The sequence below is a fragment of the Patagioenas fasciata genome, chromosome Z (genome assembly GCF_037038585.1).
Source record: "Patagioenas fasciata isolate bPatFas1 chromosome Z, bPatFas1.hap1, whole genome shotgun sequence".
Lineage (NCBI taxonomy): Eukaryota > Metazoa > Chordata > Aves > Columbiformes > Columbidae > Patagioenas > Patagioenas fasciata.
The window spans coordinates 23,987,107-24,002,826 of NC_092560.1; the positions used below are offsets into that span (position 1 = coordinate 23,987,107).

At 35.7% G+C, this 15,720-nt stretch overlaps 1 protein-coding gene across 7 annotated transcripts in view; it reads right to left on the minus strand.

Annotated features, from left to right (window-relative positions):
* Nucleotides 1-15,720, minus strand: part of KDM4C (lysine demethylase 4C) — a 263,563-nt gene that overhangs the window by 155,451 nt on the left and 92,392 nt on the right. The gene's annotated exons all lie outside the window — the stretch shown is intronic.

The window sequence follows — 15,720 nt, forward strand, 5'->3', positions numbered from 1 at the left end:
GGCAATTCAAGTATATCCTCTATCATTTTGCCAGCACACAGAGAACAAAAAGAATTACATACTCCATAAAAGAACCTTTTGAAACGCTTGTGATCTCATGCCTTAATCTTCTCTTTTTCAGATTAATCAAACCAAATTATTTCATTAATCGTGTAATTCTTACTGCCTATTGCTACCTTCTATTACTCTCTTTTTCATATTAATACTTACTACTGTGTTCTAGCCAAATTGGAAAGTGTTCTCTGAAGTGAGGCTTCATCAGCTTCAGGTGAAATGGCCAATTCCCTTGTTTTCCGTAAAACATTTTTGCTAATGCAAGATGTCAGTAATTCAGCAGAAAGGTGAAAATTGTCATTATTTAAACAGTGGCAACAGTATGTGCAACTAGAGAAGAACTTGTGCTAAGACCTAAATTCTCCTTAACAATTGCAATATGTTTAATACCAGCTGTGTACAGTAAACAGATAAAAATTAGTGTATTTTAGAAAATGTCAGAAAATGTCAAACTTTCAATTATGTATTGTCATGATAAAGCAGCTACTGTAGCAGAAACATTACTTTGAGCCTAAGCTTGCAGAGAAAATAAAATGTTTTCTTTATACACAAAAGTATTTCCCTTATTTTTTTCAATTTTCTTACTAGCTCAAAAGTACGACTAGTATTACCCAGTTTAGAATATTTTTTCACTAAAAAGTGTGCTGATGACAACATGATTATGTGGACACAACAGAAAAAAACAGTAGCAAGTATTGCACTGAAATAGCTAATCCTCCCCTCACAAAGGATCCCGAAGAACTCAATTTGTGAATGCTCAAAAACTGGGGAATTCCTGTTCCTTTGTCCCAGAAAATTCTGTTGAATCTTCCATGCTTTTCCTCAGGAAAATCATAGCAGCTCAAGATAAGAACTTAACACACTTGGCAGCCAGTGCCAAAGTCTCACCACTATCTTCACGACTACACTCTTAACAGTTGAAGCTACTGCAGTAATTACAGTGCTACACACTCTCCTTCAGCTAATCTCCAAAACCAGCAGCTCATGCCCATAGCCCTCTAGCTCCTGCAGTACCAGAATATGGCAAAGTACGTTCAGCTCCCATGCTGTCAGAAAAAGAGAAAAAATTGTCCTTAAAGTAATGCTTAAAACCCAGCCTCTTCCCTTATGACTCTAATGTGGGAAGGAGATCACCTAATTCCAGAGCAGAAATCAAAGTGGAGAGCTGAAAAGCTGAGCAAATAATGTTATTTTGGGGAACAATGGTCCAGCTACCACTACAAAAACCACAATGTCTTCAGAGACTACACAATGACATTAAACGTGCAGCTCAGTTTCACCTGTAATGCAACAAGGCAAAGAGCCACATAACTGATAAATGTATAGCTGGTATATCCTAATTGAAATGTTTCCTTTGCAATCAAGAGAGTATTCTTTCAGTAGAGTTACTTTATGTTTAGGCATCTTTTGCTTACAAAGAAGCCTACTTTATCTTCTAACCATAGAAATTGGTCTCCACCATATATTGCATACAACTCCCACAAATTCCTGTGTCCTCAGAATAAAACTGGTACAAGATCATTTGTCCAGTAAGATGCAGAAGGTATATCCTTTGCATATTATAACATTAAACATTTAACTTGGAATAATAATCAAATAATCATGAAATTCTATGCAGGTAAATATAAGCTAGTGCTAATGGCAAAGTATGTTCAGCTCCCATGCTGTCAGAAAAAGAGAAAAAATTGTCCTTAAAGTTGCCCAGATTCTATTCTGTGCTTGAAACATTTGTAGGAATTCAGGAGACTAAGCAGCTTCCCACTATCACTGTGTCCTGTGCATTTCCCTTTCGTCTCTAGCTGGAGACCAGCTGCAGAATAATAAAAAATACTGTATGCTACAGACTGTCTTTCTTTCGGTTATGACACAGCTTCAGAGAGCTGGTCACCAATAGAAATCTCCAAAACAGAGTGTCTCTGGTCCCTTGCCACACCTGTCTTGCTGAGGGCAAAACACAGGATCACCAGTCTATTGCAGTGGCTCCACATCATCTGAGGATTCTCTTATGTAAAAAATCTCCAACTGGTAAAGTCTTCCTTCTAGCATGGGAACATTGGATGAAACACAGGAGTTTCAGGATATGATCCATTATTTTAATTTTAATAATGGATAGATCTTAACAATATGGATATAATATTACATAATCAGAATTTTTCATTTTTTCTATCTAAAAGTTGAGATAATTTGGAGGTAGGGGGGAGTGGGGAAGGAGGTTTTAAAGACAGCTTTCAAAACCAAGGTAAACAAAGCAAGCTTGGGAATAGTTACTATGATGGTGTTGTTTTCTTCACAGAAATGTTCAGAGAAAGGAAATTCAAAACTGGTCAGAGAGCACTTAAGAATATATTTTCTGCAGCTTTCCTGGTTGCATCATTCCAAACTCTTTAAAAGCTCCATTGTCTGTCACCAATATGTATCAGATCATCTAAGGTTGAATCAATCTTCAGGACTGACTCCAATAGTCTAGCAGCTTAAAGATACCACTAACAATGAAATGTCAGCTACTCCTACCACCACTCAAGCCTATGGGATCTAGTAGAAAATTAGATGCTGTAATTTTCACTCAATAGAGGTGGGGGGAAATAGAAGCTCTAGTTATGAATGACAACACTACCTTAAACTATTCGCATTTAATAATTTTATTTTTCAATGCATTTTTTACTACTGTTTTCAAATAAGTGTGTGAAAAAGTCCAAGTTATTATCAGAAATACCTTCCAAGATGGAGTTCAGCTTCAATAACTAGTTTAAATTACTTTCAAAGTAGTTTAGTTTTAGTAGCTTATAAAGCAGCTTGTGTAAGCTTTAAGATGACCATTTGATTTTCAGATCACACTGCTGGAACATCCAACAGTGATATATAAAACTGTTAGAGAAAGAACATTAAAATGCAATTAGAGTTTGATCCAGCTGAATTCTCAGCAACTCCAGAAGGTGCTGAATGCCTTCATGTTCTTTTTGTGTTTCTTGGTGCACTGGAACGTCTGAGCTTGGACTGCGTTTATATGGGGTGGGGAGGGGGAGGGATGTTGCTCACTAGTTTACTTGAAACAAGCCTCTCATTAGAAATTACAATGCCGTAAGAACTAACACATAACCACTGGCAAGATCCAGTGTAAGAGATTTTATTTTATTGTCTTCTTTCAAATACATAAATGCATCCCTTATATAATGCTACATAAATAAATGCAGTAGGAAAAAGAAATCTACCGTTCCCGTTTACACAGTAGAAAGCAACAAAAGAAAAAAAATCTCTACTTAATGTTGCCATGTGGCACTGAACTTCTCTTTGGATAATAAATGCGAAATTACATTTGCTTTAATCTTCTTCAACAAATCTTACTTTTAGTGATTAAAATCACATTGTTTAAGAGTATTTGAAGCCATTTAAAATAAGGTTACAGCTATATTTTAGAACAGTAATATTAAAAATAAGGCAAAAGATTGCCTGGAAGCCACTTTAAAGATTGTCTGACAATAACAAATAAACCATATTCACAGTCAATAGAAAACATTTCACTTTATTATCCACAAACACCACCAGGATTATAACTAGCCCTACTACTAGCATTTTAAAATGCATTACAACATTCAAAAATGGTTAAATAGGTTAAAAATTGCTTGGCAGGATATAGCAACAGATCTGAGTTTAAAAAAATATCCTACACTGTTAATCAGAAAAGCTCAAAAAAACCTAAGACCTAGATAAGGCTTTGCTTTGTAGTGGTGACCTTATTACTGCTATGATGCTCTACAGTGCTGAACTACAAAATATACAAACACACTCCTCAAAGACAGATGAGGTAGTTTTAAATCTTAAATATAACTGCTAGGAGTCTAATTCTACACAAGGAAAATGTTTTATTGATTTGGATGGATGTCCCAAACACAATCACACCACTGTATCTCAGGTTAATCCATAGAGAAAAGACAAAAATCTGGAGTTAATGAAAAGCTTTAAAATCTGGTGTTCAGAATACAAAAAAAATTCAGAGAAGAACATACCTTATGTCAATATCTTGAGGAAAAAAATCCATTATAATGCTTACTTTAAAGAAATTGCCATAAAAGAACAAATTTCAAAAGTTTTAACATGGTAAATACTCTGGACTCTAAGTCACTCCTTCCCCTTTTAAGCGAAAAAAATCAAATATGAACCTTGGAAATGAGAAGTATTTTCCATGGCCTGTGACATCCAGGAAAGACACTGAAGTAACCAGGAATGCTAGAAAGGGCTTCTACAACCTCCAAATTTAAGACAGCAGTAAGGGGTGTATGGTCACACCATCTTCCCAGTGCCACGGTAGGACATGCCTTCCCAGTGCATTTCTCTACTACATAGTCAGACTCTTGTGTGTGTTTTTAAACAGGTTAGGCTCCTGAAGTATGTATTGTCCTCCTTTTGACATGACACATGCTCTTGAAGACAAAGTTCATCTTCTAGACTTCACATGCTGTCTTAAAATTAAAAATTTCTAACAGCCAAAAGGAGAACAAGGGGACAGCTTTGCACACTCTCGCCTTGGGGGGAAAGGAGATACTTGTGTCACACACCAATTGAGGTCAACTCTCAATAAAGCGCAACAGGTAACATTTTCAATAAAGTAGAGGCAGTCCTGCTGAAATCTCAATCCCTTTCCTTCCAGGCCTGTTCTATTTGAAATAATATCTGTATTTAAACAGCCTAAATCCTTGAGAGGAAAGAGAATTGAAAACAAAAACATATAACACAGAGTTCATGGTCTACTATGCAAACAAGAAAGCAAGTTTCTATTTCTCTCCTTTTTGTGATTCTGCTCTTGAGAAGAGAAACATGTAGTCCACATTCCTTCAGGAACTGCAGAACTGTAGAATGTGCAAACTGTAAGAAGGTCACCTTGTTGTGAGCAGGGATTAAAACGGCAAAATAATGAAGCCATAATTCAAACAGATTAAAAAATACAGAGTCCCTGAACTGTTTTTTTAAAAAGTAAATAGAATGTTTAAAAAAAAAAGAGAAGCATTATGTTCTTTTCTTAACTGTAGGAAATATATTTGTAAACTTTTTAAAACTTATTGTTGTTTAGAAACAGATATTTAAAGGCTGCCTGAACTAAGCATCTGACCTAGAAATGATTTTCAGAAGTAAACCCCAGCTGAGCTACTGTGTTTACAATCACGATTACAATTGTCTCATTTTCTAAAAGCAAACATAGCCATAGAGTATAAATTTGTCTCCAGTGGGTCTAAGTCCCAACACAGACTGAAGAAATCCTCTCTTATCCAGCCAGTTCTCATATCTTATAATGAGCCCTATCACACAGTGGAGTAATTAAGAGTTGATCTTATATAGGAGAACACTGGGATTTACTCATGGCACAGGTATAAGGCATCCATAATGAAACATTGCAAGAGAAAAGCTAGGGGAAAAAAAAGATTACTTCTGGCCTTTATCTCAGAATACAGCAGGCTTTGTTTGCTAATGCCACTAACTTACTGGGTCAGTTTTAAATCTTGGAATCTATTTATCCTGTATTTAAAAAAAAAGAAAGTATATTTATGCATGGAAATCTTATTTACTGTGAATATGATATACTATTTTATTGACCATTTTCATGTTATACTATGCATCTTTTTATTCAGATTGGTACATATATAAATTAAAAAAACTCTAGTGATGAAACACAAGGCAGGAAAAAAGTATCAGAAAATAGAAGAATTTTTATAAGCATACCTGCAGAATTGCCCAGTGTATAAAAACTGTTAGAGGTTTGCTCACATGTCAAAAGAATTTTTATATACTGCTGATTCCCAGAAGAGAGACATCACTAACAAAACAATATCCAACAAGAAATACAGTGTCTATAAGAATATAAAAAGCTGCAGTTTAATCGTAAGCAGGAAAATCACACAGTTGGAGCATTTTGAACGTGAAAAGCTGATGCCACTTTTTAATATTAGCATGCAAGTCATACCATATTTCCCTGAAACCCATCACTGAAAAACAACAATGCAACTTCTACTTTCACACAGCTTATCCATTGTTACTTCTGCATACTTCAAAATCTGCTTTGCTGAATGGCCAAAAAGCACCTCCTCCCTACCTGCTCCTAGACATGAAAAGGTTTCAACTTTTGTTTTAATTAGTGTTCCTTTTAAAAGTGTTAGATAAGAATCTTGTCTTGTTAGACAGGACCTAAAAATCACCATTGTCACTTACATTGAGTATCTAGTTTACTAACCAAAGATGCTGCAAGAACAGTTTTCATACTCATCTTTCTTGTGATTCTCAAAATAAAATTTGGCATGTTACTGATAGCAGGAGGAAGACAATGCTCAGGAATGCTGCTTTCGAAGATGTATACTCATAAGCAAAAGTAAAATTCCAGAAGTTCTTTTAATGTTCCATTCCAAAATATGATAAACTCATTTTTAAAGCCTAGTAGTTTTGTAATACCATACAACATATACAGTGAAAGTTTTATGATATTAGGAACTTCCACTTACTGTAACTTACTGAAAAACTTATTACATTATACATTTGTATGTGCTCTTACGTGCCTTGGTTTAAAAATCCCACAAAACTCCAAAATTAAAATACTAAACTAATAATTTACTACTAATTTACCTATCTGGCTACTTAATACATTTACTTACTGATTATTTTTACTGACATTTACATATGTGATACTTTATCACAGGACAAAGGACTTACATATTCATAGTTTAAATGACACAATTCTAATTCATGAATCTTTGGCTACCTGATCACCATCTTTTCAGTCTTAGCCACAAATCTCTGTCTTAATATGGCACAGTTGTGTGACTTCTGCTGAAAATGTCAGATACATTCACAAGACATTTTTAATAAAAATTCACAAAATTCTATAAATACTTCATATCTGCATCTTAATTTTAAAAGTGAATATCAATTCATATCCTTATTTTTGAGAACTTGTTAGGTTAAGCCATTATTTTTTAATGACTACTGAAGTTATAGAATCACAGAATCAACTGGGTTGGAAAAGACCTCAGAGATCATCAGGTCCAACCCTTGGTCCAACTCCAGTCCGTTTACTAGATCATGGCACTAAGAGCCATGTCCAATCTCAGTTTAAAAAACTCCAGGGACGGTGAGTCCACCACCTCCCTGGGCAGGCCATTCCAATGCCTGACCACTCTCTCTGTAAAGAATTTCTTCCTAATATCCAGCCTAAATATACCCTGGCAGAGTTTAAGCCCATGCCCCCTTGTCCTATTGCTGACTGCCTGGGAGAAGAGACCAATCCACACCCAGCTATAACTTCCCTTCAGGTAGTTATAGAGAGCGATGAGGTCACCTCTAAGCCTCCTCTTCTCCAGACTAAACAACTCCAGCTCCCTCAGTCTCTCCCCATAGGTCTTGTGTTCAAGTCCCTTTACCAGTTTTCTTGCTCTTACAAAGCAGTTATTACTGTGATTCATTCTCAATTGATCAGTGGAGCCGTTTAGAGAAAAGGGGACTTCCTATACATAAAGGTATTATATTGCCTATTGCCCAAATATGTTAGCTCTCCATATAACTTGAAGGCAACTTTTAATCTATACAGAAAAAACACATTCTTCTGGTATCTCCAAAACTGAGATCTATCCTTTGATATTAAATTTAAGTAAATATTTTTAAATCACAGCTGTAAATAGGCTTCTTATAGGCCAAATACGGTAGTCACCATTCAAAATTAAACCCTGTCTCTGATACTATCTTAAAAGCAGGGGATGGGCAGAGTGCTGGCTGCATCCAGGCCACACCGTATCTAAGTTAACAGCACAGAAGCAGCAATGGCATCACAGAATTTAACCTGGCCTGAGCACAGAATCTGCAGGAATCACAGAGAACCATCAAGGAGAAACCAAAATCTGCAATGAGAACTCAAAAGGCAGTCTTCCCTTGTCTGCCATACCTCAAAACTAATCCTAAACAGACTGATGGGACATCTCAGGGAAGAGAAGTAAGTCAACATGAGAGAATGAGTGTAATCAAATGCACATGAATAAAAACAATAATAAATAATAAAAATAATTCTGTTCAGTTTTTTTTTCAAAAAAAATCACCTTCCTCTCCTACAGACTATCGCACTGAGGTTTTCTATCATGAGAAATAGTATGAAATACAATTATAACATCTGCTTTTGCTGTCAGCACTGGAAATGATCATCTGAGCAATACATGCATGCAGAATAGGCCACCTGACATTTGGCATATCCAGTTCATTTCCAGGTTTCCAGTTTTGCTGGATTCTGTTTTGAATAATATATCACCAAAGTCTACTTTGATTCATTTCTCAGCTCAAATGTCATTTTGATCCAGGCTTAGCAAAGAGTACCACAGCACAGGTAAAGAAAAGTAGCAATTCTTGTTGTGAGCTTGAAGCTCCACTAAACTTTTTTTGTAGACAGAGCAAAAATCAGCTAAAGGACTTGAGTTCCAAATTTACTGTTTCACTCCTTGAACTACAAGAGGGGAGAAAGTGCCCCAGAAAGTATAAATAGTCACAGCAAGTTGCACACTGGGAATGCACACAGACTGTTCAAAACCAACTCCTACAGGGTACACAGCTCTCAACACTACTGTAACTGGGTCCAAAGGGAGCAGTATCCTAACTCCGTTTGAAAAGGTCTTGGCACAGTCCTAATAGAAAGGATTTTTAAACAGGTTAAAAAAAAAAAAAGTCTTGAAATTCAGGCCCTAACAGGAGTGTAGGAAGTTCCACAAAGGAAAACAAAATAGCTGATCACAGTCTAATAAAAGAACTCTTTGAAACTACTGCAAAATTTCAGGTTATGTGATAAAGGTACATCATTCTGCTGTAATCCAATATAAGCATCCAGTATAATATAATTTTCGAAAGACTCAAGAGGGAGTGTAATCTGCAAAATGTTTGCATTTTCACTGCTTCTATGGATTATATTTTTTATATTCCCTGCCTTTTTAATGTATTTTCTACTGCTTCAAGGTTTCTGTTACTAACAATGCATATATGGTCTACCTGTTCACAACGCTGCATGTGTTGCACAGAACCACTCCTCAAGATTCAGGCTAGATGAAATAGCTGCACACTCTCAGACACTGCCAGAAACAACAGCACATCTGAGGTGGGCACACCTACCTGGGCAGAACGGACCTGGAGGGGACAGGAAAGTGCAGCAGGTAGAGGAGCATCCAGCTGCATGAGAGAGTTACACAAGTCAGGAGGGGAACCAGCTGGGAAACAGATTTGGATAAGGCAGAGAGAAGATGGAAATGTCTGCATCAGAAGAATAAACAGGGAGAAAAATGAGAAGACCTCTGAAAAGCAGGAATCAGGAGTCAGAATGGAGAGAGACACAGGTGAGGAAAGAAGAGGTGAATGGTGAGGCAGGGTGGATGGCAGCTCGCTCAGAGAGGAGGCCAGTCACAGGCTGGTCTGTAACCACTGGCATATTGACTCATCCAGGCCTCAGAAAAGAACATCCAGGATCTACAGCCCTCTTTTATCTGAAAAAAAACCTTAATCCAAAGGCAGCATTTATGCATCATCTCTTCTGCTACTGATTAATATTCAGAGTGAAACCTGCCACGGCTACCAGTTGCTGTTGGCTCTAACATAAAAGAGCTGTACTGATGATGTGAAAGTCCAAGTCCCATTGTAAATCATGGGCAAGAAAATTTCCAGTTCTTTTTTTTAAATATTTTTGAATCTTAAATTAAAGGAAATGAGAATAAGCATTTTAAGTCAAGCATTCTCAAATATGAAACATTAGGATCAAAACTGCATGAATGCCTTTAACCCATTCCAGTATTTCTATACATTATTGTATGCTTTTTAATCAAATGACCACACTTATTTCGAAATGAATATTTTTCATGAAATGCTTAGGACAGATATGACCTGGGACAGAATAAATATGTTGTAATTGCTTATGTTGTACAGCTTTGTAGACACTTGAAGATGTTCAGAGATTACAACAAAGAGCACTTCAGGGAATGGTAAATTTTACTTAAAGGAAAGAACACACCTACCAGAAGAAATTGGTTCTTTCCTTGACTCAGTCATGGAGTTCCTGTTGATGGCAATCTAACCACAAAATCCAATCTTCATGAGGAGTAGCCAATAAAGTACTACAAAAGGAAGCTGCAAAAGTGATGATCTACTATGTCTGCAGTTTAAGTCAGCTAAACTGTGGTTCAAAGCACTACAAGAAAATGCTGAAATTTAAAATGCAAGTCATTAGCATCTCATGTTGGACACTGTAAATCAACAAAATATTTCAGCCTTTATACATTTTAAGCTTAAAGTTCCCCAGCTGTTAAACACAGATAATAATATGAACTAATTCACAGGAGTGCTGTGATGTTAAATTATTTTTTATGAAGTTTACACATCCAAAGATGGAAGTATTACAAAAACATCTAGAAAGCATTTTCTTTCTTGTTGGTGCCTGCTTTGAATAATTAACATTAGGACTACACATTATTTGCACTGATAAAGGAATACTGAATAAGTGAATCTTGTTAATGGAGTACAGTCCTGTGGAAAAATATGCATCTGTTCATAAAATTAAACATTACATATTAACATAACAGGGATGAATTAAAGTTGAACTGACCTCCTAGTTCTGACTGACTATTTTTTCAATACTTGATTTTGTAACACTGCTGTTCTTTCACACACAGTTTCTTCATTATTGTAAGAATGACCTAATGACCTCCTAAGATGTTAACTGTTTAATATTAGTATTCTCTAGACAATAAAAAGTACAGAACATCTTGCTGCTATGCAGACAAGTCAAAATACATGAACTGTCTGAAAATTAGGAAAGTTTAGGCTCCAGGAGGCTACTCAAACTCAACTGTAACTCTCTCTCTTAAATTTTTAATGGCTGAACTATCAAAGTAGCTAATAACTCAGACATTGAGGGAAAAAATATGCCAAGCATTCTTCTTGCTGGAAGTTTACATAAGACTAGTGTTAGAAACATTACTGTACAGAAATACTTTCAAATACTGTCATATGTGTAGTCTAGACACAATAAAAAGCTCTTCCCCTATGCCAGTTTTTTTCACATCCAACCGTAAAAGCTGAACTTACAGTCTTTACATATCTCGATTTAGGTGATGAATTAAAATTTTTGTACCTAAACACTCTAAGCTGCTCCCCAGAGATTCTACTGCCTCAGCAGAAAACTCAGCATACAAATTCAGGTACTTCTGTTAAAAGTACAGAACTAGGAAAGCTTAACTAGTTAATGCATTCTCAGTTTCAATTTAAATTTAAAGGAGAGATTTAGTATCTTTGTTTCCAAATAATTGTTTTCCTCATGTTTAAATATTTTTAGCTACTGGAATGTGTTAAAATACAGGAACGCAGTGATTTAAATCTGAATGTGCAATCTGAAGTATAAATTTTCCTGAAGACTGCTTTTTAAAAGTACTTATACAGCTATAACTATGCAGACAGGTATGTACTGGAGTTTCTAGAAGGATACAGAAGCCTAACTCACGGAGGCCCTCCACTATCAGTGCCAAGAGAAGACCTCAGCACCCCAGCCGTGAGAGACTGCATTTTCTTTGTATACCAAAAGCCAGTAGCTATTTGGAAGATGACTGTGGATTACCATATCAGAACTTTATAAGAAGTAAACACTGGCTTCCCTAAGGCACCTAAGAAAGACACACTGATAATGTTAAAAATACCACCAAGAAATTTCTAACAATCACAGGCAAGATGACTTTTCCCATCCTACATGCCTTCCAGCACCTTTTTATTTAGCACTCTGATGATAACAATAAAACTTCTTTAAAATTATAGAGTGAATTTACTCATTTTATGTCTTATACAAATAATTTCCAGAAAAATAATGTGAGTTCGATGTTCAATACTATTAGCAAGTGACTGCAACGGAAAGCAAAATATTGTAAACAATTATAAACATCAAAAGATGCTTGATTTTAAGTTTCCTTCTCTTTTATGCACTATAATATATTTAACACTGTTAAAAAGAACATTTTCTAGACAGCGGCCTGCTTTTTCTGATTGCATATATCTCTAAAACAAAATTACAAAAAAGGACTGAAAATGTACATAGTCAGATACTGCTACATTTTCCCTGCAAATTGTTACATATGAACCTGAAAGTACAACAGCACTTTTGCGTACAAATAAAGAACTGCCTGTATCTTTCCTAGAACCTGGGAAGCCAAACACAGGATACGGATTTCAAAATAACAGTATTAAAAGTTAAGCATGAAGCTCTCTCACAAATAAATGTCTTCTGAAGCATTAATGAATAATTTCGCACACATTTTTCACAATTATAACACCAATTAAATGAAAAAAGATGAACCCAATAAATAAAATATTCCAAATGAACCCACATTAGACTGTATCTAATCTTTTTGGTCAAATATGGTTGAAACCGTAATTTCCCATCAGGATTGGAATTTGAACTCGTATCAACTTTCTGTCAGACCACAAACAATGTTATCCCTTTTTAAAAGAAAAAAAAGAAATTTTTAGAAAAAAAAAGCACATTGACTAAAGATGTGCTTTACATTCTTTCTATTATTGCTATTTAGATCTTTCCCACTGGTTGCATCTCTTTCCTTTCTTTTAAATGTAAAATTGAGGCATATTACATCCAAGTGATGGCTAAGAAATGTAACATAGGAAAGATATATTTACTTTCCACTTCTCTCTTCTTCTCAGCATCACTTCTAATTTTGTTTGCCTTATGGTACTTTTTCACATCTCCTTTCCTGGTTCCTGTAACATAATTCCTCAAAACAGCATTTTAATTACTAGCAGTACCGCCAGACCTTGTAAACTGCCTCATCTTTGTGCGTCTTCTTCAAAAACCACCTCATTTCAATAATGTCTATCGAGAAATCAGCCAACTTCTCTCCTTTTTCCTACCAGCACAGCATTCTCTGTGTGGAAATGACAGCGCTTTAAATTGGACAAATTCAAAGAAAAGTGTGCTGGCCCTACGTTTTGGCAGTTGTTTCATGATTTGCGAAGATTGTTTTCAACAAAAACTTGTTATACCAATAACTCTGCACTAAACAAAGCCAACATATATCCTCAGTACACATGTGATAGACAAGAATAAAATATTGAGCCATCAGAAAGTAAGCATGGTTCATTTGGTCTTTTTGGTTGTTACACATGGCTTTATTAAATCTGATTTATTAAAGACTGTTTTATTAAATGTTAATAACATAAAGACAGTAACTATTTTCTCATTGTTTTTTGAATTACATTAAAAAAATCTTTCCAGTCTTCAGTGGATATTTATCGAAGTTTTAAGAATCTGAGTTTTTTCTTTAAGAAACAGAAAAAAAACATTTCAAAATAATTCTTTGGATGTAATATAAATATCAAGGTTTAGCAACTATGATAATAACTGATTTAGCAAATTTCAAATAGAATTCATTTCCTCGTGCTTGATGACAAATAATGATTTTTGAAAGTGTCTTGCAATCTCTGAGTGGACTCTTGACTGACAAAAAAAACCAAGAAAGTGATTAGGGCAAGTGAAGAAGAGAACACAGTGCCAGAATAAAATAAAAAAATGCTTTCTCATGTTCACTGAGACATAATGTATTTCCTTAAAATCAAAGAGCAGTCATGGAGAAAACAAAAGAGCAAGACTGTCAAACAAGAGTACACAATAAAGTTCAACAAGCTCACAGTCAGTGCCATGCAGAAAGCAAAATGGACAGAGAGAAGGATGCAGCACTCCAGTCAAAGCCAGTATCACCACTCCTATTTAAACAGACTATGCAAATTTTATTAAGAATTTGTTACAATTCAAGTTAACCATGCATTTAAACATTTATACCACAAAATGACAAAATAAAAATCCCAACCTCTTCTCACACAAGTACAGCCTTTGATAGAACAGATTCTCTCCCCAGACAACTTTCCCTCTTTTTATTTTTCCTGTATTCATTGTTATTTCCCACATTTTCCTCTTTATCTCCTTTTCCCCTACCCTTTACTTCTATGTTTTTCTAATTCTTATTCTCCTTTTTTGTTCTCTTATATCCTCCTGCTGCAGCTGAAGGTACATTGCAAAGAAGAGGAGACACATAATGCCCCAGCAACTTCAAGCAACCAACAGGGCTCCAGGTACAGCAGCACACACTGGCTGGAGCATCATCAAAGTAAGCTCTCAAAGTTCGCGTGTAGGCTGTCAAACTGAGCGGGCACTTCAGAGGACAAACTATGCATTCATAAAACTCTCAGCTTAGCTGAAAACAACGTATCCTACAGCCACATGGATACAGACACGCAAATTCTGTACTGTCTGTCATCTGTTGTTGAGTATGGTCACTCACCACTACCTACAAGCGATCAGCTTCTTTATCCATGCTGATCTTCACCAGGCTACTCCCAGAGAGGACACTTTGTTTAAACCCCATCAGCTCATACTTACAGGCTTAGACATCTCTAGCAAAACTCACAACAAAACTGTCAAAAGCTCACATTCCAAAATAAATCAATGGAAAGAATCTTTATTTCCAACATCACACAACCAGTGTAAGATCTACCAGAACTTAAAGCAAAGATGACAATGATGTGTGGAAATTAGACAAGCCATGTAAACCAAGCTGTCACTGGCAATAAAGACTGGTAGAGCTGCCCAATGGATACAAATAAAAGAAGAAAGCTTAAATTAATTAGTTAAATGGCTATGCCAAAGAAATGCAGGATACAGCTTTTATTCAATATTTCTGCTCCTCTTATACAGGTGTCAGAAGTTTATGAATACACTTGGTATGAGCTGCACCATGGCCATCATTTGCCTTTCTCAGGAAAAAGTGCCTTCTGTTGCTTCAGGGGCAAAGTTCTCTGAAGCACCCAGCTATCTTTTTTCCACCATTTTGAGAGCTTGTACTGAAAAAACTACCTAATCTCTAAGCATGTCAAATGTCTTTGCTAAATAAAAAAAGTTTCAATAACTTAAACACTAAAAAAAAAAAACAATCAAGTGCTTTCTTCATTTATAATAAGCAAGCACTAAAAATTACATGTATACAAGGTAATGCTAATATATACTGCAAAGCATTATATTGTGGTTTAGAGTCTTTCAGAGATGAGTAACATTTGGAAGGGAATTTTAGTTTCTTTTGCGACATAAAATTATAAAAAAAAAAATGCGCTCTCTCTCAGAATTGTTTGCTAGTAGAATAACTATTCATGGTTAGTCTATTTCAGAGAAATACACATAACAGCTCAAAGACACAAATCATACAGAACTGACTGAACTCTAGCACTATTTCCTGGTATTGGACAGACCTCCTACAGAAGCTTTACCTAAATATAAAGAATTAAAAATAAAGCCAGTATTCTACCACACAGTACCAAGACAAGTCTATCCACTTTGTATGCATATGCGTACATTGTTTTACACTGAAATTCATAGAATATGTACCCAAAATATCTGGATGTTTCATGGCCAGACCATCACACCCTACCCGGTCTCCCCAGCGTTAAGACAAGAAAGAGTAAGCATGAGAATCCAGAAGTGACACAATCTATGGCAATAAACAGTAGCAAATTTTATTGTTTCACTTTGAGAAGATCAATAACCCGATTCATCTAGATATCATCTATTTTCATTTTCAAATTAAGCACTTCACCTGGCCATCAGTTGACATCTCCATT